Source organism: Podarcis pityusensis (assembly GCF_964106645.2).
Source record: "Podarcis pityusensis genome assembly, chromosome: 1".
In the NCBI taxonomy this organism is placed as follows: domain Eukaryota; kingdom Metazoa; phylum Chordata; class Lepidosauria; order Squamata; family Lacertidae; genus Podarcis; species Podarcis pityusensis.
Window position 1 is genome coordinate 87,725,299 of NC_138028.1, and position 27,601 is coordinate 87,752,899.

Here is a 27,601-nt window from a genome sequence, read left to right on the forward strand (position 1 = left end):
AACGGGGAAGGTAAACGGAAGGAAGGTAAACGGGGAAGGTAAACGGAAGGTAAATCTTCCATCATATTGTCCAAGCAGGCACTGTTTGCAGGTGACTGGGTACCCACATTTAGGCAAAAACCAACCCCCTCCCAAACCCATGCACGTTAGCTTACCAGTGCACATATAGTAATTGAGAAATGAAGCTATAGTTGAAAAGACAGGACCTGTGTAAGGTAAAGGTAAAGAAACCCTGGACGGTTAAGTCCAGTCAAAGGCAACTATGGGGTATGGTGCTCATTTCCCTTTCCAGGCCGAGGGAGCCGGTGTTTGTCCACAGCTTTCTGGGTCATGATTAAATCACTACTGGCACACGGAGGACCATGACGAATGCCAGAGTGCACAGAAACACTGTTTACTGTTCCACTGCAGCGGTACCTATTTATCTACTTGCCCTGGTATGCTTTTGAACTGCTAGGTTGGCAGAAGCTGGGACAGAGCAATGGGAGCTCATCCCATCACTCAGATTTGAACTGCCGACCTTCCAATCAGCAAGCCCAAGAAACTCAGTGGTTTAGACCACAGTGCCACCAGCACCTTTCCCCCAAATCATTGTAGATGTGTTCATGAAGCCAGTCTTCCTGCATAGGAGGAATGCTGTGAGACAGCTATGTGGTTTTAACCCATGTTTGGAGTTCACCGTATTTCTAGGGTGGGTTGAGGGGAGAAAGCTTCAGCAAAACACTTAACAAAGGGCTAGAGTTCTTTATAATAAATCTGCCTTGGCAATTAAAGCAGTGTGCTTGGGGCATTGTTTTGTGGAAGGGTGTAACATTAATGAGACTTCCTGGGGCTGGGTGAACTCTTTGGGAAGTGTGTTTATTTTCTGCTTGTTTGGACTGACTTCCCTTGGCTATCTCTTTGGACCATCCCATGCTTCCCATTAGCTGCTCTAGCCACTGTTGTCTTCATTGTGTATTTCTCCAGTGTGTTGCTGAATACCTTTGTTGACATGTCAACACTGGGACTTCTGCACAAGCATAAAAAGGGCCCTAAGTATTAGAAGGCACTCTACTCTCTTGAGATAGATGGTTAATAATTGGGATGGGGACAGAGCAGGGATATCAGTTCCTAGAACTGCCGAGCAAGAAGAAATCTCTTTAATCCTCCATCTCAAACTTGCTGGGGCAGGGGGTGAGTTCTTTAATTTCTCACTATGCCAGATCCAGGGTGGCAAAGCAGAGGACCATGAGAATCAGCTCTTTAGGGGGTTTTGGAGGACTGTGGATCAACCAGATCCAAATCCACTGGCACCCCTCTCCTGAAATACCTTGTATGGGGGATTTTTGATTACTATTACTGGTGGGAGAATCACAGTTTTCAGCCTGTGTGGGTGAAACTGGAGTCTCTGCTGTGGTGGAGCCCTCCATTCACCCATGGCAAATGATGGCACTCTTCTGCACTGATGGGGGCTATTTGGGATGCAGTTACACACAATCCTCTTCCTCCCAGCCATTAACAGCAGGGAGCAGGTTGGGTCTGCACTTTAAACGTTTTCACTTTCATTTAAATGCATCTGTTAAAATTTAATCATGGGCATGTGTACCTGTATAACAGTGCAGAATCAGCAAACTGAAACATTATTTGGTTTAATGAGACTATAAGCCCTTTCCCCATGTCCTCCTCCACCTCGTCCTTTAGAAAAACTTCCAGTGCATATAATGGAAGATAATAATTTCTAGTCCTTACAAAACGGTAGAAGAAAAAGAGTGAATTCTTCTGACTGCTTGTACTGATGAAGGCTCTGAAGTCAAAGAGCTAAACATTGCAACTTCTTGCCCCCACCCCCTTGTGGTTCTAAGTCTCTTTCTTTGCTCCTGCCCCTCTTGGCCTTAGACATCCTTCTCACTTTCTTTGCCACCTCTCCCCCAAGACATTGGCAATGTATTCTGCATAAGTCCAAGGCCTGTGTTAAGATCAAACAGTAGCTTCAGTGAGGGACATATCCATGTTTGCAGACATTTCTGAGTGTTGCATAAAGCCTGAATTGCACCTTATTAAAATGAGAAGCGGTTCCCCCTTATTCTATCCTCAGCACCTGCAGAAAACAAGTGATCTCTGTTCTCTTTCACATAGTAGAAAACAATTACCTTATCTTACTTCTATATTCTTTACTTGAGCCTAAGCCTAATCAATTCCATCCTAGTTTCTGCTCAAAGCTGGAAAATATGAACTCTAAGACTGCTTTCTTTACTTTTTGGTCCCCTTGGTTCTTTTCCCACCAGGTGTAAACCATGCAACTGGCTGCTGTCTTCTACATGGGGGTGGCCTGGCATTTAAAGATGTTTGAGACCTGCCAGTGGTATTTGCCTCTGGAGACAGACCTCCTTTCCCAGGCCTGCTGGTTCTTGCAATATCTTAGTTGAGATCTAATAACAGCAAGTTACTTTTGGTCTGAGGTTGAAGTGAGTTTTGCAGGCAGCGCTGTGCTTACATACTGCCAAGTGTAACTAAGCAGATGCCAATAACTAAGTAGTATCGGAGCCCGTAATGCCTCCCTGCCCACCCAGATGCACTCTGGGAAATCATACATAGATATCTATATCTTCAAGGAAGCTGTTTGTTTGCTAAATGTATGCATTTCCCTTTCAACATACAATGTTTGTGCCTTCCAGCTCTTTTGCTTTTTCACACTCTAATCTCTATGTGTATCCATAGGTTCTGTTTTTCTCTTGCTGGGAGTGTAAATGGATTCTCTCCCACTGTAGAGATGGCTTTCTCCCGTCCTTTCTCTAAGGAGCTCAGGATGGCAATACATGAGGCTTTTCCCTATTTTACCACAGGGAGGGTTAGGTTAAGAAATGGTGATTGGCTCAATATCACCTAGAGAGGGTCATGGCTAGTTGTGGAGGTGAGCATGGGTCCCTCCAGATCAAGACACTTTGGTCTAGTCAGTGCACCACACTGACTCTTTTCAGGTCTCCAGTTGTGTACTTCATACACACAAATAGCCAGTACTCACCACATGGAGACTTGTGGAAATGTTGCTGTGCGACAGCATCACACTCCTTGTGACAGCTGACACTGGCAAGGAAACTCTCTTGGTTTGGGCAATCCATGTGGTGTGTGACCCTTGCATTTTTCAGCCATTACCTGGCACCTTTGTTTTCAACAAAAGCTGTCTCGGTGTAACATTTCTCATTGTGGAAGACACACTGAGACTTCTTGGTACTGGATGAACTCTTTGGGAAGTGTCTTTTATTATTTTCTGCTTGTTTGGACATACTGCACTAGGCTATCCCTGGGTCATCCCATTCTTCCCGTTAGCCGCTCCAGACACTGTTGTCTGCATTGTGCCTCTCCAGTGTGTTGTTGAATAATTTTGTTGACCTGTCAATACTGGGACTTCTGCACAAGCATAAAAAAGGCTATAAGTATACCTCTCTTGAGACAGGTGTGGTAAATAATTGGGATGGGGACAGAGCAGGGATATCAGTTCCTAGAGCTGCCGAGCAAGAAGGAATCCTCTGCCATCTCAAACTTGCTGGGGCAGGAAATGAGTTCTTTAATTTTCCACTGTGCCAGGTCCAGACTGTGTTGCAGAAGTGGGGGTTATTGGGGCTTCAAGGTGAAGCCTCTCGCATGACACAGTGTTGTCAACACTTTTGAACATGTGCATCAGGCCTGGTGCCATGGAGGGGAACTATATTAATATGATCAGGGATGTGTACATGCATTCCGTTACCCTGGCCCTGTCTGGGAGTGCACTGTTTGTTTGTTTTTGCACGCCCAGGGTGAGAACCAGGTGGCTAACAGGCACGCTGGTTGGCACTACTGAGACTGCTTGGCAAGGCTGTGCTGAGTCATTGAACGGTGTTTGGGTGGATTGACCATGACTCCCTGCCTGGGTTTCCATTAGGCTGTATAGATCCAAGAAATCGTCCCAGGCTAGAAAGGGAGGAGGAGACCATAGGCGTACACTGCCACTGAGCTGTTGGGTCTGGCATCATCAGAAAGTTGGCTACAGGCTTCTGCTTTCTTGGAAGGGGTTCTTGGCAACATTTCTGTTTGTTGCAAAAGCAGCACTTCCTGGTGCAATTTTATTTTTTTAATTGTAGCATGGACATGCTTCGTTGTTACATATGTTTTGTGAATGCTAGCACCAAGGAGTTCCAGGAACAAAGTTGGGAGTCCAGTGTGCTGATAACTGTTGGTTCAAACATTTGAAAGCAGATCACAGCTCACTCACTGAAGGACTCCCAGCATTACGAAAGTGCTAGAGGATATAAAGGACAATTGGAGGAAGCACAATATTATTCTTCTGATTTATGCAGTGCTATCAGTGTACATGGTTTGGTGCATCATAAACACAAAAGACAGGTCTCTGCCCCAAGAAGCTTTCACTGGAGAAGAAAGCAGAGGGAAGGAAGGAGAGAAAGCCAAGGGTAACAAGTTATGGCTCGGTGACAGCAAATGAAGGACTTAAGCAATGGTGTGAAGGAGAAGTGTGCTGTAGGCAATGTGACTAATTTGCATTATACTTGGGAATATTGACAAGCACTCACTGGGGGGTCAGGGTGCCAGTCCCTGGAAAATTCCATGAGGGTAGCCATGTCTGGAGTAATGTTAGGGCCAGCTGATTTATCGTTATGTGAATTTCCATTGGCAGCTACATACTTCTTTATCAGATGCATTTAGTGAGGTGAGAATGTGGCAGGTAGGTGTGTGCAACACATGGCTGGAGGTGTTTGTAGATCAGCTCTGTAACATGGGAACTCAAGATGTCTGGAAAAAGCACCCTGGTGGAGGCAGCTCAAGGTGAATGCAGTAGATTAGCTTAACATTTGTTGAAACAATGTAGCATGAATGCTAAACATGAATGCGCTAAAACAGCCAGCCTGGGAAGCAGCTATTTTTGTTCAAGCCTAAGGCCAGAGACAGGAGACTCTTGTTCATCTGAAAAGTAACAGATAAAACCTAGTGGAAGGGTAAATGACAGGTCAAAGGCATCAAACTTTGCACTGGCCTTTTCCTCACCGCTGTGGCCAATTCTAGTCTGGGATTTGGCTCTGCGTGTGTGTGACAGGTAAAACCTGTCTTTGCTGCAGACATAAGTAGGATTCCCTCAGGCTGTGTGCTGGCCTGGAATAAGTGGATGAAGTCAATTTGGGTTTCCCACCCTCATCCTGAGCAAGACCTTGGCTACTGGGGGTCAATGCCTCAGCTTGGAAAATAGGATGCAGGCCAGGAAGTGAAACCCATAAGGTAAGGCAGGTGTTTGTAGATTAGACCCCCCACCATCTTCAGATGTCAGCTGGCAGCTGCTGCCAGGGAAAAAATAAAAGCTGGTAAATCATTTATCTAGACAGGCAGACATAGCAAACTCTAGATGAGTTTAGCTGGGAGAGTTGGCGCAAAGGGAATTTGATTAGCATACTAAGCAGGCAGAAATCTACAGGTGACTTTGTCTTCTCTCTCACATTTTCTTCAAAAAGTAAAAACTCAGGGGTGCACATGTGCATTTTAGAATTAGTTTGCCAGGTAGAGAGCTTCCCATAACTCCCACCTTGTAGCTGCTTTTTAGAGCATTACCTGCTTTCTTATCATGTGTACCAGTTAGTATTCACAGCTAGCTGACTGGTAAAAAATAACCTTTTGGGTGAGAGGAACATTAACTGCTTTGCTAGCATATGTTGAGATTTGAAATTCTGGAAAAGGGTGTAATTTGGATTTATCTTTGTATTGACCTCTGGAAAAGACACAGGCTTCTGATCTGTTGAAATATAAGTGTGTACATACCATAGTTCTTAGCAGCCTTTCAAAAAAGTCTATAAAAGTAATGAGTGTATCAAAATATTTACTAGACCACTTGTACTGTATCCATATTAGTAACTGTACTTTGTTAAGGCTTGCTGGGAATTTTAACTTGGTGAGGGATACACTATCTTGCCCAGAATTCTTTGGGTGAAAGAATATAGTGTTTATGCAGCTAGGTTTACTTGAAGGGAACAACTACAGTTGCTGTTAAAAGTTGATGTCACTGTGTCTGCCTGGGAAATCACTTGAAGGGGCAGGAAATGAATGTAGGAGAGAAGCTGTACTCTCCCCCACCCTCTCCCTCCCTATGTAAATATTTATGTGAACTGCCCCAGGTTTTATGGCTAGGTCAGCTTTTAAGCCTAAATATGTGTATAAATGTCAGTAAGTCCATTTGGATTTTGCATAAATAAGCATATGTGTGCAAAGGCAGGCAAGCGTGCTCCCATGTAAGTCATGCTCAGACCCCCCTTGTTCCTAAATGTGAAGGAAAAGGCAGATCCACATGAAACATCTGAAGCTCATTTAAATCACACGACTTCCCCAGAGCATCCTGGGAACTGTAGTTAGTTCAGGGTACTGGGAATTGTAGGTTATTGTGTGTGTGTGGGGGGGGGAGAACTGCAGCTGCCAGGATTCTTTTGGAGTGCCATGTGCGTAAACATGGGATTATGTGGGGCAGGGTTCTGTGGAGGAGTGGATTCAGGCAAAAAGTCAGGGCGGAACAGCAGGTTTGGGGTCAGGAGATCTTCTGCCGACTTCGAAGCTGGTGGTTTCCAGCCAATTTTCAGCGCCACCCTCTATGAGTCCCAAAGAGGAGCTTTGTAAACTTTGCCTTTTTAGGCCTGGGAGCCAACAGCAGCAAACAGAAAGGCCCAGCTGCAAATGAAAATCCTCTCCTTGTGCAAACAACAGTAAGTAGGAAGCTGCCACTTGCCGCGTCTCGCTCAAAAGGGCACAACAATGAAGGTTTTTAGGAAGTATTCAAGAGGTTTGTTATCCTGGCCCCCATTCTACAAGCGGCAAACAGGCAAAAACCCTGGCAGCTGCTGGTCAGGATTTATAGCTCTTGGTTTGTTTTAGAGACTAGAGAAGGAGGGGTGGTTCTGACAATAGCAGCACCTCCTGACGCAGGTGAGGTTGCTTCCAGGTCACCTGTTTATTATTGAGCATTCAACCTGGTTTGTTTGCAGGGAGATTAGATGAAGTTAGCTATTTATTGAATATTCATTCTAATTTGTTTACAGGGAGGTCAAGTGATGCTGCATCAAACAAATGCATTTTACTGTCATCTTCCAGTTTTGCAAAGTGTCCAATCTTTTAGAGGAGTGTCAGAGTTTCAGCTATAAGTGCATAGCCTGAATTTGCCAGTATGTGTTTGAACCCTACCTGAATATATAGTGACAGTTTGGAAGTGCCCTCCTATATTTTTTCCTACATGAGCAAGTAATTTTGAGGAAGGGTTTTTCCCCATTGGTAATGCAGGCTATGTACACATTAGCCACCTTCCACTGTGTTTCAAGTTGCAATTGCACACTGTTGTACACACCAGAGGTTCATTCAATGCACATTACTTGTTTGGTATTGGTATTATATATATATTTATACCCCACCTTTCCCCTCAAGACTCAAGGCTTTCTCTGCCCCTACAAACCCCCAAACTCCTGTCCATGAAGCTGTCACCTGTACATGTTCTGTCATCCATGTATGCACAATGGCTGTCTAAAATGTAGACACCTCAGCTTAACTGTGCAGTGAATGTGGCTCAAGTTTTCGTGTGTGTGTGTGCGCGCGTGTGCCATGGACTTGAACCAAATCCCTTCTCCTAATTTTTTTTTTTTTTGTAAACATTCGAAAGGATGGGAGAACAAATCACAGATCTTCATAATCTCATCTGAATCAACACAGTCCTGGCCGTGGTGATGAGGGAAAAGCAGACCTGAATGAAGAGTTCTGCTGCATTCTGGGCAGAATTGTCAGCCAGGCAGAATTTCTCATCCTGGTAATAAAGATGTGAGCCAGAAAGACCCTTTGCTTAACCTTAGATCCAGGAGGGTGGACTAGTAAGTGAGGCTGCCCTGGCAGATTAGTAAGAATAAAAATGCAAGAAGGGAAGAAAAAAAATTGAGACATTTTTGCTTTTCCTTGTAATCTCTTCAAATCTGATCTGGAACAAACACCAGGCTATAAATATGCAACTTCCTGATGTCATTTGTAATGGTATTTCTTAAGTTCAGATTACAGTGTTTCAAGCCCTACTGATATTTTATCAGTCATCCTGGCTTTTAAATAAATAAAGCAGCAGCTGACCAGAAGGGAGTTGAGATTCCATAGCAGGACAAGTTAGAGCCAGATAGGAACTGAATACTTGGGAAAGAAGGTGGGAGAGATCAGATAGAAGTATGATCAAGTATGATCGCAGATGCCAGCGGCATCATTGAGCTTGCTTGTATTTCTTAAATAAGGCATAAGGAATGCAGCGGATTTACAGTTCCACAATACAATGCATTACTGGTAGTTTATTGCTGGGTTTACTAACAGAGCATTTGACAGTATAGATGTTATTACTGTAGCTATAACTCTTAGCTGATTGCATTATTGACCTGCAACTGGTGGGTCATGGAAATCATGAAGAGAGTCCAGGTCATGGGTGCTTGTGTGTGTGTGTGTGTGTGTGTGAGAGAGAGAGAGAGAGAGAGAGAGAGAGAGAGAGACAGTTCTAGATGAGTTAATGGATTTGGCGGTTGCTTCTACCTGGCATTGATCTACCTCCCACGAATTTGCCTTGGTTGTTCTTCCTTTTTTCATTGGGTATTTCTTGTTGGAATATATGGCCAAAATCGGGTGCAATAAAAGACCAAAGAAAGGGGATGGAAATGGATTGGGGTGGGAAATAGTAAGCCCTGGGGGTCAAGGTTTAGACGCCAAGGTGAGGAACAGGAGAGCTGTTCCAAGAACAGAACATCCCACTCCTTTGTCACCAGAAGCCCATTCCATGGCTTCTTTTGATTTCATAGCCTTTGCATAGTTTCAGACTTTCTTGCAACATTATAAAAGCTAGAAAATTCCCTTTTTTGGGGAAAAAATGTAGATGGGAAGATTCCTAGGGAGTAGGATTCTGGTTTGGAATGCATGTTCTGTGCTTCATAGCACCTATGAAGGCAAGAGGAATACACATAATCCAGCCTTTTACTAATACTCCTTGCTTCCTGAAGGCATTCATCTCCACATTTCAGAGTCTCTCAGTAAAGCTTGCTTACTTGTAGTAGCTGAAGGGTCCCTTGTATCAAGGATCCCTTTCATGTAGGGCGCTGGCTAAGGCCTCTTGAACCTCACATCACCATGGATAAGAAATGGTGGGCAAATAGCCTTTGTTCACATTGAAAGCGTGCAACTTCCCCTCAAGAATCTTGGGAACTGTAGTTTGTTTGTTAAGAGTCCTGGGAATTGTATCTCTGCCAAAGGGAAACTACAGTCCCAAAGACTCTTTGCGGGAAGTGCATTAAAGTGTATGGTGCGGACGTGACCTTTCTCAGGGAAGCACAGTTACCATGGTTGATCCAATAATCTTCCAAGGACCCTCAGGCTTCCTGGGTCCTCAGTCAGAATTCTTTGAAATCCACATGGCTCCATCAATCTTTGCAACTCTGGTTGCTTCCCCTCTGGAGCCCTTTGTTGCTGCAGAGGCAACGCCTTTCCAGAATTAGCTGGAAGTGCAATTAAAAACAGTGCTTCCATGGAGTGCTTAATTAATTCAGTACTAATTTAACTAGCCATTCCCCTCTCCATGTATACGATCCTCTTGTAATATCTACTCACAAGCAAGCTCCAGTCAGTAAAGGTTCTTTCCAATGACAATTGAAAGATTCCTGTTTGCAGGTTCAGCTGTTTTATTGCCACCCTGGTTAATGTGGCATGGGGTCTAGTGCTGAATTGCCCCCTTTTGTCACATGACTTCTTGATTTGCATACATTATTCATTTCTTTACATTGGGTGGTATTCAACTGAGATTTACTCAGAGCAGACCCATTGAGATTAATGAACACGACTAATTTAGGTCCATTAATTTCAACGGGAGTACTCTGAACAATACTTTGTTGAATACTACCCATTCTTTTAAATCTCTTTCTCCCCCCTGCCCCCGCCTCCTTGGTAGCAAAACAACACTGTTCTCTGCAATGGGAAGAAAAGATGGAGGAAGGAGTAAAGAAATAGCTGTTGTTGTTGTTGTTGTTTAGTCGTGTCTGACTCTTCGTGACCCCATGGACCAGAGCACGCCAGGCACTCCTGTCTTCCACTGCCTCCCGCAGCTTGGTCAGAAACTGCTGTACAGAGGTCTAATAATTGGCTCAATAACTGGCAATTCAACATTAATCCTTTAACGGTGCTGACCAAGGAAGCAATAAAATAAGCTAAACCCACAAACAGGAGGTTTTCAATTTAAATGAACGGTATCCCTTAAAAGTTCAAATAGTTGTTGCTGTCATTTTATTTGATAGCAAAATAAATAAATAAAAATAAAAAATTGCCGCAAACCTCCCCCCCCCCCCCGGGCATGTAATGATTTAATAATGGCATTGTATGGATTCCTCATTTTTAAAAAGTGATTGAACAAAAGATGGAAACCAGAGAAAGGGCAAATGTGGAAGCAATGTCTGGCCTTTTCTTAATAGTGTTTGTGGATGAAATGAAAAATAGTTTCTCTTTTTCTGTTGGTTTTCAGGTAAAGTCATTTGTTCTCAATTAGAATAAAATGTTAGGGCTTGCATTCCACTGCCAAAATTCTTGATAAATTCTGTCTCTAGGCTAATAATAATTTTTTGTGGTTACTCCTTATCTCTTTTTTAAAACACACAAGAATCAGGTCATCCCCTCTTCTGTCATTGCTGGGCACCAGATTGTGGGCTTATCACAGTGTGCAGAAAACTAATGATCTTGTACTGCAGCTGGGGAGTCTCATGGTCCTGTGATGGTCCTGAGATTTTGATCTGCTGTTGCGTGCTCCAGTTGCCTACACACACTATTTTTTATCTCTCATTTGAGCATGCAGATAGTTCAACCTTGTGACTATGACTAATATTGCTGGCTGAAAACACAGCTAGGTTGTTCTGGTTGGTGAGAAAATGCATCAAAATGCATGTTTTCATAAGAAATGACAGGATAGATAAGGATTACAATATGGATTGCAACTAAGGTTGTGCGTATACTGCTTCCCAAACCAGAAGTGGGAGCGCACTGCGTATGCAGAGTAAATGGGAGTGTGTACACAGCCTAGATGTTGTGCTGTGTTAACTCTGATCAGCATGGCTTCTCTCCCACAGGTGCAAAGAGCTTGTGTTTAAATGCAAAGACCAGAAGCTCTGTAACCAAAGAAGCAAAGGTTTCTGTAGCCAAACTGCTGCTCACATTGCATTAAACATCATCCTCCATGTCTCCCCACTAAGGTCTAAGTTCAGATGAGCCCACTCACTTTCCTCCAGCAGAAACGTATTCCCCACCAGCATGTAGGAACCTAACCTGGAAAGAATCCAGCTTCCAGAGGCCACAATCAGGTCAATTTGAATCTAAATATGTTTGAGTAGTGCATGGCTACCACCAAAATAAAGCTGCTGAGCATGTCTGGCAAGGAAGGGCAGACCCAGGTTTTCGGCAGATGCTCTCTGTGTGGGCGAGTGTCCTCAGGCAACTTTAAGTTAATAAAGCATTCAGTAGACAGTGCTTAATCTCTTGGTCTGAAGCATGGGAGAGTGCTGCTGTGTTCATATTTTGCTTGTGGGTATTCTGTCAGCATCTTGGTAAAAACACTGGACTTTGGTTCAATCCAGCAGAGGTGGTCTTATGTTCTTAACATACAAAGCAGGCAAAATTGCCTTTCTGCTTGGACCAACTTAGATTGTTGGAGCCACATGCAAGCTTCCAGATGTTCTCTGAACTCTTCAGTGGGCAGCATGCAATTGGATAAACATTTCAAAACAATACAGAGAATGCTAGGATAAAAATAGTTTTTTAAAAAATATTTCCATTGCAAAGAGGGTTTGTGTTCCAGTAGACACTTTCATACACCCCCCACCCCCTATCTTGAAAGTGCTTCCTTTTCATCTATTGAAAGAACTGCATGAAATTTTAAAATTTTGATGCTTTCTGCAGCAGTCAACAAAACCTTATTATCTTTGGTTTATTCCTTTTGGTTTGTTTTTCTTGTACACAATAACACTTGAAACCTGTCTCCCCTCTGTGGATGACAGACACATATGATAATAGACCTAGGTCTTTGGGAAAGAAATTCAAGCAATACCGGCCAGCGGGTCAGCGGGTGTGCTGGGGTTCCTTACTTGGCTTTCCAATACCATTCTTTGCTACCATTTTTTATGGGGGTTAGGATGTGCAAAATTGTTTCAATAGGCTGTTTGCTGTGGCGGCAGTGGCTTTGTTCCCACTGCCGCCACCCATTTTTATAGCAGCGATGGAGAACCTGTGGCTTTCCAGATGTGGTTGGGCTTCAGCTCCTCTCAGCCCCTGTCCGCATGGCCAACAGTCAGGGATGATGGGAGCTGCAGTTCAACAAAGTCTGGAGGGACACCCCTTTTGTGAAAAAGAAAATCACCCCTACAAAATGTGTGGTCCATTTTTCTGTTGTTCTGTCATATACCGTATTAACCAAAGGCATATTATTATTCATTTAAAAAAAGATTGTCAGGCATCCTAGATTTTGACAAGTTCGGGGACTTTGGCGATTGGTGCATACCTTAACTTTACAAAGCAGCCAAGGGCGCTTTTTCCTCTTTGAACATTTTTTTGCTTAAAAATGTGTATCGTCTTATCTTCATGCGAGACACTCTGACATCTCTGAAGCCTCCCAGCTGGCTGCACTTCCTAGAATCCTCCCAGGGGCAATTCAGAAAGAATGGCCAGGCAGGAGGATGTGGAGATACTGCAAAGTATTTTGCTGCTATGAGAAAGATTAGTGGAAGGGGAGTGGGAACCTCAACCACCTCATAAAGGTTTTCTTACCCCTCATGTCTTTAGTTTCCTCCCACCCTGCTAAATAAAGTCGGGCAGGATATTTTGATACGGCTTTAGACATATTGTTTTGCTGCTGCTTGTGGTGGTGGTGGCAGCAGCAGCAGCAGCAGCAGCTGTGTGGCTCCTTATGACAGAAGTTTAGCTGACAGCCGCCACCACCCTACACTCCTGGAATGACATCATGAGACATAAGAAAGTACTGATATTTGGTGAAGAGATCTAAATGTGTAAGAGAAAGGATGACTCTTCCAAGCTTGTTGGTCAGCAGTAGCTCCTGATAACTTTGAGCTGGATAAAGTGTGAGCCTAGCAGTTCTCATCTTCCTAGCATATTGCTTTAATTGTTCCATCCAGTGTATCATCTGGGGATGTGGTGTTTCTAAGAACTGGCAGGGGTTGGGGAGCCTCTGAAGATCCCAAGCCTTTGACTCACCCTGTGACTCAAGCCAAACCATCCATGTCTCAGACTACTAACCCTGAGCTGGGTATGAAAAAGGTCCATGAGCCAGACAACAGAGCAGATTTGAGACTCATAGGTAACAAAGACATACAAGGATACCCCTAAGTGTTTTTCTGTGGATGATGCACCTCCTTTCCTGATCCCCAGGGTATTGTGTATCATCTTTCCTTCTTTTCTTGAGGATCCACTTTTAGTGTTCCGTTCCTTCTCTCCTGTACATCTGAGCGGGGACCACGAATTCAAGCGTTTGAGCATTTGAAGACTTGGGATCGCGGTGAAAGGTACAGGCTCTGTTTTCGTGGGGAAAACAGCCAAGTAAACTTGTGTCTGTGAATGGAAAAAAAATTAATGCAAAAGAAACATCCCGTACTTGTGTTATATAAACAGAAGATTATCCGAGGCTGTAAGAAAATGTATCGTGTATGAAAAAAATAAATAAGATAGTGGCAGATCATTGGGCTTTTGCAAAGGAATTTAGTGTGAGAGATTGTGGCATCCTGCTGATGGAACAGTGGACAGCTGTTGTGCAGACAAATGTTGGGGATATCTGTGTAAAGGGGATATCTGTGGAAAGCCAACAGGAACTTTCAGTTTTGGCTAAGGGTGGGTTGAACATTTGGATATTTCAAGCTTTCACCTCTCTCTCTCTGTTTGTGTCTTTGTGTGTGTGTGTGTGTGTGTGTGTGTGTGTGTAAAGTGAAAGTGGGGATGAAACTGTCCCTTATTTTCACATTTTCCAGGGTAGGGAGAAGTGTTGAGGTTGGGTACCCAAAACCCACTTGTTCTTGACTTGCTCCTCCGTGTTGCAGATTGCCATTTCCCAGTCATTCTTACTCTGAAACTCTTACTCCATTCAAAACTAATAACAAGGCATATTTTAACTGATATTGTATTTGTGCACTTGCTGTAGGAGTGTGCTCAGAATTTGATTCCTCTAACCTCTTTCTTTATCTCAATGGGAAACTACCCATTCTTCCTGATTGCTACGTTTGTAGACAGCTGCAGCAGCTTCCACTGTTTGGATGTGTGGCTTCCTCAATCCTAGCACTGGAATCATCCAAACCTTCATCCACTGATCATAAGGATGCCGTAGCAATAGGATTCCTAGAGACTGCTGCAGTAAAATGCATAGAAAGGCCCACATGCGAAATGTATGTGGTTTCCAGTTCCGTGCATGTAACATAATAGCATATAAAAACATTTTCCATTTGTGCCCTTTTTGGATTCTTGTTGAACCAAAGTATCTTGACCTATAAGGAAAGAATAAGCCAGCTTTGAAGGTTTGCTGCCCTTTGGGACTTTTTTTTTTTGCACTCCACCCCGTAAAAACAGTAATACCAAGGAGAAAATAATTTGCTTATTACACTTATACCCTGTTCTTCTGGCAATACACTTTCCTGGACTACAAGGCAATACCTGTTTAGACACTGATTGGACTGAGACTTGTTTAGCTTCAACAATTCAGGAATATCATTTACTTTCTGATCATTCTGTCTGTTTTGGCCCTCTTTGAGGGAGAGGCCATTATTGCTAGATAAGGTAAGAATGTGAACTCCACCTAAACCCCAGTCCATGTTTATGTTGCCACTGATGATCAATATGTGTTGTCCAAGTTAGCATATTGGATTTGAGAATGGGAAACATGGGTCCAAGACCTTGAGCAGCTATGAAGTTCACTGGGTGGCTTCAGGCAATTTTCTCTCCTTCAGCCTTGCCCTCTTTCACAAGGTTGTAAGGCTGAAATGGCGGCTACCTGACCTCCTTGTGGGGAAATGCAAGAAGCAAATATAATAAGTACATGAAAATCCTGCATGCAGTTTTTAAACTGTCAAGCAGCACAGTGGCAATAAGTTTTTGCCAATGCATCCTAACTTTAGCACATAGCACGACTCAGGAATTTTTCATGAAGTGGCTAATGCAGTAGTACCTTGGTTCTCAAACTTAATCTGTTCCAGAAGTCAGTTCCGAAACCAAAGTGTTCCAAAACCAAGGCACCTTTTCCCATAGAAAGTAATGCAAAATGGATTAATCCGTTCCAGAGTTTTAAAAACAACCCCTAAAACAGCAGTTTAACATGAATTTTACTATCTAACGAGACCATAAAATGAAAGCAATAATCAATGCACTGTACTATAAAATAAATAAGACAGTATTGTAGATGATAAAATAAAATAAAATTCTTACTTGCACTGATGACAGTCATTGTTAGGATGGGGGGCTTTTATCCATTTCTGTAGTCACATAATCAGTCAGTCAGTCAGTCAGTCAGTTGATCAATCAGTAGCTGAAATGGGTTCCACACAGTCACAAAAACAAATTAACTAAAAAAGCCTCAAAAACAAAAACGCAAAATAAATAGCAAAAACAAAAGCGCCAAACTTAATCCATTCCCAAAGTTTGTTTGACTTCTGAAATGTTTGAAAACCAAGGTGAAGCTTCTGATTAGTGCAGGCGCTCCAGAAACAATAGCTGACAGCCGCATCGGATGTTCGGCTTCCGAAAAAAGTTCGAAAAGCGGAACTCTTACTTCCAGGTTTTCGGCGTTTGGGAACCAAGACATTTGAGTACCAAGGCATTTGAGAACCAAGGTACCACTGTATGTTTTTGGAAGAGATGGGAGTGAATTAATGAGTTATGGCAACATATTTATGGATTGACTGACTTCCACACCACACCCATCCTGTAGCTGAGCACAGGGTACTGCTCCCTTGACTTAGTCATCTGAGTTTGCACTCCAAAACATATAACTTGTTGATCAACAATCAGAGGAGACTTCAGGATATGGATTTGTTGTTCACTAACAGGGACTTGCACCCCACTCTTCCCCAGTAGGGCTTGGAGCAGAATGTTGTTGCAGGGATTATATTACATGATATTGTTTAAAAAATATAATTAAATCCTATTCTCTTGCATATTTTATTCATTTTCTTCAAGTTCAAATAATGTGTTGGCTTAAGGCATGGGTGGGGCTGTGATTTTATGTTCAGAGACTGGGGAAAAGACGCAACAGCTTTATTTTGTGTGTCAGGAAGGAAAGCTGTAAAGGCGGTTCCCATCTGCCTGGGAGATACTTTCATGCAAAGTATCTTCCACTCACTGACATCCAGGGATTCCTGAAAGGCACTGTGTTGCCTTAACTTGCCATTTCCTTTCTCTAAGATAAAGGGCCCAGCTACAATTCACACACACAAATATATAACAGATGCTGCTAGGACTTTCAGGGCTTGTCTACATTGGGGTTTGCTACGTGTTTGCAGCTGTTTGCTTTCCCATTTAATTTCAGTAGCCCACATGATGCTACCTGCAAACAACACCAATCTTAATGCTTTCCCCTTGTAAATTAGGGTTATCCATACAGGTGATGACTTAACACTATTTATCGTACCTCAGGGTTCAAAATATACCCTATTGAATATAAAAATATAACACAATATTTAGAGCCTTCTTCCCAGTGTGGAGGAAGAAATATCACGGATTTTCAACATGATGTGCTAAGTGTTCTAGTAACTAGCTACAGAAGTCAGCTGGGGAAAGGAATTCTCACTCTTTAAATCCTACATTTTCCAAATTTAATTAATGTTGAGTGAATATTGCACCTTTTATCCCAGCTTCACTGGTGTGCTTTTGTTGAGTGTGAATCAGTTGGCTGCTCAAAAATATGGTGAAGTGCACATATATACTGGGTGTATTTGGATAATTTAGTGAGAGGTGCTAAGGGAAGTTGGATGTGATCTCTGTGGCAGATCACTTCCTTATGTTAAGCAGCTCTGCATGCTTGGAGTTCTCTTAGTTCAGCTCTTGGGATGTTAGGAAAGAACAGCTGAACTATCTTCTGGCCAGTTGGACTGTCCAGCTCAAATTTGTTAAGAAGAGAGCTGGTTTTAGAAAGTGCCCAAATGATGCTTCATTTCTGAGGAACTCATGCTTGATTTGCTTGTTGCAGTGGCGTAGCGTGGGGGGTGCCAGGGGGGCCGGCCGCACCGGGCGCAACATCTGGGGGGGCGCGCTCGCTGCCTCCGGAGTCGCCGAAGAGCCTCGGGCGCAGGCTGTAGCAGAGCCCCATGTCTCGTGGAACCGACGAGCTGTGCGCGCGCCCGGGCTGAAGGCGTCCGGCAGGCAGCGGCTCTCAGCCCCGCGCGTCAGGGCCGCGGAGGACGTGCCAGGCAGCCCCTCCTCACAGCCCCGCCTCCGCTGCTGCTGCTGCAGCTGCTGGGCCATGTTGCATTTTCCTCGCCTCTCTGCCCCCCTCCTCCTCCGGGCAAGCGGCGTGGTTTGGGCGGCAGCGCCAGCAGCAACTCGACTCAGATCGGCAGGTTAGGGGTTGGGGGGGGCGCAAATTACTTGCCTTGCCCCGGGTTAGGGGGCGCAAATTACTTGCCTTGCCCCGGGTGCTGACAACTCACGCTACGCCGCTGGCTTGTTGTATAGAGAGATCCACATTAAATGTAACAATATCTGGTTGCCTCTTCTCTTTTGGGATTTAGTTTCATTACTTTTGTTCCTTGGATCACTTCCGAAGATTACAGTATACTCTGTCATTAAATAATTGACAGTCCATAGTTTAGGGTTATTTTTTAAACTAAAAAGTTGACTGTGATCTAAAGTAGGAATGAGCAACTTCTATGTTGAAGGTCACTTTCTTCTGCATACAGTGGTTTGGATGCCCAGGAATATGTTTTGCCATTCAATCTGACTTCCTCATAAAATTATCTAGCTGGCCCCAAAATAAAACTGATGGTTCATAATTGTAGAGGAAATGCACCCGGGCATAGCAGGAGCATTACATACACAGTCTGTGGCGAGGAGGAGATGGTAATGGTTTACATCACTTATCAATCACTCTGTACAAAACACCAGTGTGACTTACAATCAAACAAATGATGCCAGTCAAATGCAAAAAGGACCTATACAATTTAAAAACATAATAGCAGCAATCAACTACAAGTAGCTGTATAAATAATTCTCAGTTCGTTAATCAAAACCCCTCCCAGATGAATAAACATGGTCACCATAAAATTAATCAACTAAACAATATTCCCTAACAGTAGCAGTAAGATATCAGCAATCAAGTGTTGGGGGCACAGGCTCCTTCAGGTGGAGATGTGCTGTGAGGTACTGGGCTCCTGAGCTGCATAAGGCTCACACATTCGAAGCCAGTGTAGTTGGTCAAAAATTGGTGTGATATGCTCAGATAGTACAGGCAACTCCTAATTTACACAGAGGTTGCATTCCAGGACTCCACACGTGTAACCAAAAGCGTGTATATTGTGAGCATCCTGGAGAGTCCTCCTGGCTTGCAAGGAGACCCTCCCCAGAGCCTCAGGAGAACATTCATTGTATAGAAATAATTGTGCTGACAGAAGCTCTTGCATGTGCCTTGGAGACGTTGGACTGCATTAGAGCTGTAGGTGGCAATCCCAAAGAGATTAGGCAGAGCTATGGAGAGTTCACTCATTCCTGGTTGTAATGTTGCTCAGCAAGACCGGCATTTTTTCCTCAGTGGAAGAACGCTCCCTGAACATTTATTTTTGAGGGAATGTTCAGGTGTTGCAATGGTAGATCTTAACATCCACATATCCCAAAGATAGCTTCTGCGTGTTTTTCCTCTCTCATCAGGACAGTATGTTTTGCAGCTGACCCAGTCAGCAACCTGAATTTTTAAGCATGCAGAACTGACATGGCAGACAGAAAATTGTCTGTCTAGAGATGGAGAACCTGGGCATACAGAAATTTGAAGGGAAATAGTATTAGTTAAACTCAGAGGAATTCATCAGATTGCTTACTTGGAGGGGGCAGTGTCCTTGCTGTTCCCTTCTTTTTACTTTTCCCAGTGGTGGCTTTTCAGCATTTCCCAGAGTTTCCAGCTAGGGAGGAGACTGTGCAGAGCTGGCCATGTCTTCTCTGGGAAAGCAAGCGAAGCCTGAGGAAATTCACTGGGTTGAAGGACCAACCACTGAGCAACATCTGGGGCAGTTTTCCATAACACTTGCCAGTGGGAAACTCCTTTTCCCTTCTCTTTTAAAATCAAAAATCTGCAGTAAGCAAAAACCCTCCACTTTCCCTCGTGCTTGGAAATTCTGGCTTGTTTTGTTTCTTGTGAGTCCTTCAAACATTCTCCATGTTCTGCCACTTGAAGCACCCCAGAACAGCAGTATTTTTTTTTTGGGGGGGGGCAGATTGTTATCAGGATTGTGGCATGGGGGGAAAGTGTTTAAAAAATACATTGGTGCACACAAGTGCCCTAATTGCCTCCCCAGTGCTGATATTTAAATAAATGACCCACAGAAACGTGTCAGATGCTGCCACGTGTTTCACTTTTTGTCTAGTTAGGCCCATCCGTCATTTTCTTTCCATATCCCTGATCCACACTGTTAAAAATTGTAATAAAGCTTTGATTAAAGCTAAGTGAAAAAGTGGCTGAGAGGGGCAGAGACAAGAGAAGCATGTTGAAGAAGCGCCATGAAAGCAGCAGGAAAAGGCCAAAGAGGCTTGATGTGAGTAAAAAGATGGATTGGCTGCCGCAGAATTGTCAGAGAGGTCTAAACCAGGCTTCCTCAAACTCAGCCCTCCAGATGTTTTGAGACTACAATTCCCATCATCTCTGACCACTGGTCCTGCTAACTAGGGATCATGGGAGTTGTAGGCCAAAAACATTTGGAGGGCCGAGTTCGAGGAAGCCTGCTCTAAACAAAAGGACTGTGGGGAACTTACCACTATCTCCAGGAGCCATTCATAACTTGGAGCATTTCCTATAGAGAGGAATTTCCCCTGAATATCACTATCCCACTCCCCTCCCGATTGGTCTAACTTTATCCCACTCTACTCCCAATTGGTCTAAGTTTCTAGTCTGTTATGGTCACATGACATTCCAGGAGGAACGTTTAAAACATTTGGTAGGGGGAAAACCCATAGGGAAGAGTTGCATTTGTGTCAGAAACAGACCTGACAATCCACTGTGACTTGAAGGCACTGGGATGTCTGCCAGCAGTGTTCAAACCAGAGGAGCTTCCTGAAGCAGAGGAGGGAACTATGGGCAATGGTCATATAAAACAGCTCCCACTCATCTGCCCACACCCCCAGTCCTCATCCATCATGAAGTAATCTGCCTGTATAACTCAGTTGGCCATTGCTCAAGTCTGTTCTACTTCTTTCGCTGAGTTCTGACTGAAGCAGAAGCAAAGGCACATTTCTAGAAACACTAGTAATAATCAGCAACACCTTTCTTTGTATTTAGATGAACATGTTCTCTTGTTGGTCTCCTGATCCACCCACTTTCTTGCTGAGAAAACTTTTGTCTCCTCTGAAACTGCAAGCTTTAGCTACTGAATATTTAGATAACACATTCCCAAGTCTCATTGAAATAAATACGATTAAAAGACTTAACATTCACATGTAATATCCATTGCATTCAGTGATACGTTAGCAATCCTTATTCACCCTCAAAACCCCCAAAATGCATAAAATTGTAGTTTATAAGGAAGATGAATACGCGACAAGCCATTGTAACTCAGTCACTTGCCCACCTAGCTAGTTTGTGGTTATATACATACAGCAATTTCAACCATCTTGATAGTCGCTGTGGAAAACAAAGCTATTGGGCTAAACATGGCTTAGGTTTGATCTTTGGGGCGTGCATGTTTGTGTATGTATGAGACGGAAAGAGAGAGATCTCAGTGGGACCCATGTCTGTCTTCATGCATACCAGAAGTTGGGCACCCCAAAGCAAACGCTCACGATTTTCACTTGGGTGTGTTCTTTTTACACACTGGACTCAAAGGCAGGCTTTCCAGGACCTTGTTTTCACAGCCTTCCTTTCCACTGCTGCCAATACCCGTTGGAAAACGTGGATGCCAGATTTCACTAACGCTGCGCACAGGGCTTGGAATCACATGCCTGTTGGCTCCACACGGAGCACTTCTCAGCAAACAAACAAGCAGCAGTTACCATGCCCTCATCCAGCTGCGTGTTCACTCCCAAAGCATTCCCAGCTGAACAACTTCAAATAGTCAGGTGATGGCATCATCCAGTGACCTCCTCCGCACGGGAACATTATTTCCCGTGCATTTCTTTCCTTCCCCTCCCAGCACTAAAGGGGAAAAAAAAAATCTATATAAGGGAAGGAATCAGCAGTCAAGAACAAATGGAGCAGAGCTGAGATTGGCTTTCCAGGAATGGCATGGAGCAAAGGAGGGTAAGAGTTACGGGAAGCTTGATGGATGAGAATGGGCAGAGCTTCCAAACCAGATGAGTTATAGCACAATATCTCGGCACCGTGGTGCTCTGCCTCTGCCCGGCACTTTGGCAGGAGATGTGCTGGGAGCCACATGCAGCCTGCTTTCCATCAGCACTGCACCCCCCCCCCACTGCAAGAGAGCACGTCTTCAAGGCTTTATAAGGTGCTAGGAGAGTGTGGGGTAGGTAGTGCTGTTGTGCTCCTAGAGTCAGAGTGTTTGATTGTGTGTAGCTTCTGAACACTCAGCTTCCATGCTATGTTTCTTGGTCCCTCCTCTCAGTCACTACTCCCCCAACCTCTGCTACCTTTCCCCATTCTGGGCATATAAATAATAATTAATAATAATAATAATAATAATAATAATAATAAAATAATAATTTTTTATTTATATCCTGCCCTCCCCAGCTGAAGCCGGGCTCAGAGCAGCTAACAACACTAAAAATAACACAGTTTTCATAAAATCACAATCAATTAATTGAAATACATTCTAAAGTCAATTCATTCTAAAATCAATTCAGAGTCAAATTAATGGCAACCATTGGGCTAGAGTTTTATGAGGATTACAGAGGGGGGGGGGCAGACTGTGCCTTGGCCAAAGGCCTGGTGGAACAGCTCTGTCTTGCAGGCCCTGCGGAAAGATGTCAAGTCCCGCAGGGCCCTGGTCTCTTGTGGCAGAGCATTCCACCAGATCAGTGCCATATAGATAAAATCCCCATAGGAAGCATGAACGACTCTGAGAGCAAACAGGTCACTGTTGTTTCTCTCCCCTACAATTTTTACTCATTTGTCCTCAATCTGGCTTCCACGCTCCAGGTCACTGATCTTTTCACAAGTGTACATATTCTTTACATATAATGTGACTTCTCCTCCCTTCCTGTTTGTTCTATTTCTTTTGAGCAGGTTGTACTGCTCAATTTCTACATTCCAGACATGAAAGTGACTGGATACTTAATGACACCAAAATTCAGATAAACAGGTCTTGCGCAAGTCCTCTGTATTTTTTATTTTATTTTAAAAATCCCAATGCACATACTGCAACTGCACTCTCCAAAGTATTTCCCCACACGTGTTGAGATCTTGAGGGAACAGTTCCTCCAGAGTTGTTGAAATTCAGAGGTGTTTCAGCATACGGTAATCGGCATATGGAAGCAGGCATGCTCTTATCATTTGGGCTGCTAGAACAAAATGGCTAGGGTGTGCATATGGGAGGAGCAAGCACTCATAAGAGTTGTGGCAGTAGGAACCACCCACCAAAGCATCACTACATAGCCACCCACCAAAAAATTAAAAATGCAGTAACAAGCATCCACATCAGTGGTGGGTGTGGATGCTCTTATATATTCATTTTGATGAGGATGACATCATGCAAATGGTGTGAAAAAATTCCACAGTACATCTCCATCTGGGAGCATCCAAACTCTCCCCCACTCTCAAAGGCAGAAGATAATCTGGCATAAATGTATCCACTAAATAAAGCAGGACAGAAATGTTGTGCATATAATTGGAAAAGAACTACAGCAGCAAGAAATACTGGATCATGCTAGATGAGACATTAGTCCAGATGATCTTTGTGAGCATTCTGACTTTAAAATATCTGAAATTCACAACCTACCTCTGCTGTGGAACAAGCGCTCCTGTCCAGGGCAGAATATTTGTGTTGTGCTACACAATCCCTTCCCCCAAATATCTGGTGCCACTCAATGTACCTACTTCATTATTTGAGCTCGGATTGCATGTGCCAATCTTTCCATCACTTCTCCTGCTGCATAAATTCAGTCCTGGAACATGAGCCTGGTGTGCTATCAACACTGCTCTGTGTCTGGCTTGCAGGCTGATGGATTCCATGTGCGCAGTGGCTTTCATGCTGGGCCAACAATCAGAAGTGCCGCAGACACCGGAGAGCTTTGGTGAAGTGCAGATTACGGGGAGCTTTTATTTGAAGATTTCTGGGGCCATTACTAAGATAGGGAAACACAGGAAAACACAGCAGATGGCTAAGGGGCAGTCATGATCAAAGTGAGTGCCCTTCCCCTCAGTGGCCAGCAGTCAGTTCCTTCATTGAAGTGGTCAGAACAGAGATGTCCATGTTAGCAACCTGTGGTCTCCTCCTTAAGCACAAAAAGAGGCTCCATGATGCTTATTGGATGGAGACAGACTGGTAGAGGCCTCAGGGGAGCTTGCTTGCCGTGTGGTGCCAGGGGTCATAGTACTTAGGTGAGCGTGCATGACATTAACAAACATTAGATTTAGACAACCTTTTTGCGAATTTAGCTTCCAAAGATCTTGAAGGCATAATTCCAGTAGTGATTTTACCTTGTATTATTTATTGTGGAATCACAAGCAGGGAATGCTACTTATCCCATAGGCTGGACCCATTATTGTAAGAATGCTAAATATTCAGTATTTTCTAATGAAGTTATCTTTAGTGCGCTACCAGTAATATCTGCAGAAGGAAATAGCAATAGGGTACAGAGTAATAACTTGGAGTAATCTATTTATTATACAGTGTACCTCGAGTTACAGATGCTTCAGGTTACAGATGCTTTAGGTCACAGACGCCGCTAACCCAGAAATATTACCTCGGGTTAAGAACTTTGCTTCAGGATGAGAACAGAAATCTTGTAGCGGCAGTGCGGCGGCAGCGGGAGGCCCCATTAGCTAAAGTGGTGCTTCAGGTTAAGAACAGTTTCAGGTTAAGAACGGACCTCTGGAACGAATTCAGTTCTTAACCCAAGGTACCATTGTATTTATATAATACATTGCTGTCAAGGCACCCAAAGCAGGTGTAAAATACTGCAAACAAATACTACAAAATCTAAAACAACTGAGTTCTTTCAGACAAACTGATGTCCCGCAGGGAGCCATTAGCACAAGCTGCTTCTGCACTTCTGCCTTCCCTCAAGACACACAAGGTAGTATTCTACAAAAATTTTACTCAGAGTAGACCCATTGAAAGTAATTGGGGGGCTAACAAAGCTATGCTCATTACTTCTACTGGGTCTACTTTGAGTAAAATTTAGTTGATTACCACTCATAGTTCTTAAGCAGCCTCAATAGTTCTCTTGGGTCCATTGATGGTCTCTTTAAAAGCTCCCTGGTCTTGGTCTCTCCTCTCCTGCCTTCATTTGGGATTCATAGGTCTTAAATAGTAATTACCAGAGTCATAAATAATAAAGTCCATTACTGCTGGACTGACTTCTGTAAACTAGAGATGCTGAATAATTGGTATCCAGTTAGAGACAATATGGTATTAGAGGTGGGGAGTGTATGTAGATGTCACTTGTTAGATGTTAGGCAAAAAAAATAATCACAAACCAATGAACACATGTTTGTTTTGCATGCACTTTTGACTACAGTTACGTTGACTGGTATGTCATCTGTGCATTTTCAGTGAGTCTCCATTGTTGCCCCTTGTTCTTTGTTGCGGAGTGTTAAAATTCCCTTCTGAATGAGAGGGAATATCATTGGGGGAAGCCATACAATGATGGACCTGTGCTATTGAACTATGACTGTTCTCTGTTTTGTAGTGTAATAGTAGGCATTCCATGGAGGAAGAATCCCTTTGGGGAGCTTCACTGTAATATTTTAGTTTATTTTCTTGCCATGGAGTGAGCAGATAGATAGGTATTTGGGATTTATCCTTGTGCTTTTGGATTCTTGTCTAGCACCATCCTCTGTTCACATCTCATCAATTCATTTCGACAGTGTTGACTTTCCACCCTTGATGAACATCTGAGCAGAGTTTTATTTTCCACTTCCATGGCATACGTGACATTTGTGTGCCAACCGCAAGTGCCATCAAGAGCTTGCTGAACCCTAAATGCGCAAAAACACAAAACAAATGTGTTCTTAATCTACAGTTAGTGAAGCAGAAAACATAGAAGTGGCAAACAAACAGGCAAAGGTACAATGAGTGCTTTAAAAAACAACAACAATCAAATCTTTTTAATTCTAATTATTCCTTGTGGAATCTTCAGGGCTGAAGTTCCTTGTTAACAGGAGATTTCAATCTAAGGCTGGGGAAGCAAAGCCCTTAAATGGCACTTATTGCATGCATATACCACATTCCCTGTGGACAAATGACAAGCTTTCCTTCTGTCTGTGCACGTGGTTTGCACATGAGCTGCTATTGTGTGTATGTGTGTGTATGTATGTTTAAAAAATTATATTACAAAAAACTGTCCGGATGAATTGGGTTCCTACTCACCCCCTCTCCCTTTCAGGCCCAAGTCTCAGTTTATATTTCAATGGAATTTACCTCTAGGATTGATTTGGTGGTATGGTTAACAGATATCCTTTGCATATAAAAAGGGATGCTCCTTATTTAAAAGTAGCATTATTCCTTATATAGGGTTCTATAGAGCAGAGCTTAGTAACACTGCAGAACTTAGTAAGTTCTCCATGGTGCACAACAAAAGAGATTGTCTCACTGTGCACTGTATTTTATTTCCCTAAACCAGGGATCAGCAACCTTTTTCAGCCGTGGGATGGTCCACCGTCCCTCAGACCATGTGGTGGGCCGGACTATATTTTGAAAAAATAAATAAATGAACGAATTCCTATGCCCCACAAATAACCCAGAGATACATTTTAAATAAAAGGACACATTCTACTCATGTAAAAACACCAGGCAGCCCCCACAAATAACCCACAGATGCATTTTAAATAAAAGGACACATTCTGCTCATGTAAAAACATGCTGATTCCTGGACCATCCATGGGCTGGATTGAGAAGGCGATTGGGCTGTATCTGGCCCCCGGGCCTTAGGTTGTCTACCCCTGCTCTAAACTGATCAGATTTGAGCCCTTCTTGTAAGAACACATGAATCTTGAACAGGCCAAGGTCCATCTAACCATTCCAGAAGCCCCTGGAAAATCACAAGCAGGGTATGATGGTGACAGCCATGCACTGTTGTTTGTATTCATTCCAAGCCTATGCAATACATTTTGCTGTCTGGGGGCAAAGGAGGTGTAGCTCCACCTGCACCTTCAATTTCCCTCTTCAGAAGACTACCAGGCTGTCATTTGAATCTTGAACACTGATGATAGGGGTGCAGGGCTGGCTATATGGCACTGCCCCAATCCTCCAACACCTTACCACCACTACCCAGCACCTGCAGCATGAGGAGGCTGTCTCACTTTGCCTAATGATAGGACCAGTCTGGCTCAGCAATACACTGACTCTGAACATGAAGATTCTATTTTGCTTTCATGGCTAAACACAGTTCATAGATTTATCTTCCATGAATTCATTAAATCTTTTTTTTTTTTAAGCCATTTAAGGCACATCTTGAGCTACTGAATTCCAAACATTAATTATGCATCGTGTGAAGAAGTATTTTGTTTTGTCTGTCCTGAACCTGTTGCTGATCAAATTTGCACCCCCGCATGGCTAGACCACAGTTTGATGGAACAAATCATTGTGTGGTTGAAGAAGGCAACTCTTTGAACTGATGAATGAGGTTGCTGCAGGTGTGCTACAGGAGCTCAAGAGGGTGCTTCTGAAATATTGGCCCTCTCTGTGCAATTGCCTGGAGATGCTGTGTAAACATAATATCTTCCTTGAGCCAAAATCTCTCCCTGCTTGTAACTCACAAGTGGGCCGAAGCAGAACATTCCTTGCGCTTTGTGGATCAGGGCCAGCCCTGAAGGCTAGGAGAAGGTCCTTTTATGGTAGCATTTCTCCATTAGAATATATATATATAAAGCCACAACCACTCAGCCCATAACAAAACAGAGGAGAGAACACAAACACAGTCCCTGGAATGTGTTCAGTGCTGGCTGGGGAACAGTAATGCTGAAGGGAGCCCTTGGGTGGGAAGACAGATCAAATAATTAGGAGTGCAAAAAAACCTCTTCTCCGCTGTTGGTAGGATGATAATGCAGGAATGTGTGTCTGACGGGCAGGGCGCGACATGCAAAAGGAGAGAGCAAACATTTTCTTATGAGCTTTGTTTGGTCACTTGGTGAATTGACTGAGGCATTTTTTTGCGGGGGGGGTGGGGGGTGCAGCAAATAGTTTTGAAGCATCAGAACGAGAGGGGAACATTCTTTGTAATGTGTTTTCAGTGCTGTTGGCTAATTATTGTC

The 27,601-nt window shown here is 43.5% G+C and overlaps 1 protein-coding gene and 1 long non-coding RNA gene across 22 annotated transcripts in view; one reads left to right on the forward strand and one right to left on the reverse strand.

Moving 5' to 3' along the window:
- The window catches only part of TNS1 (tensin 1), a 325,241-nt gene that overhangs the window by 159,655 nt on the left and 137,985 nt on the right, over positions 1–27,601 (forward strand). The window lies entirely within an intron of this gene.
- LOC308479503 lies at positions 12,874–23,158 on the reverse strand. The gene is made up of 3 exons (XR_013987715.1): positions 23,124–23,158; positions 15,463–15,562; positions 12,874–13,605 (listed from the first exon to the last, which is right to left on the reverse strand). It is a non-coding gene; the product is annotated as an uncharacterized lncRNA (long non-coding RNA).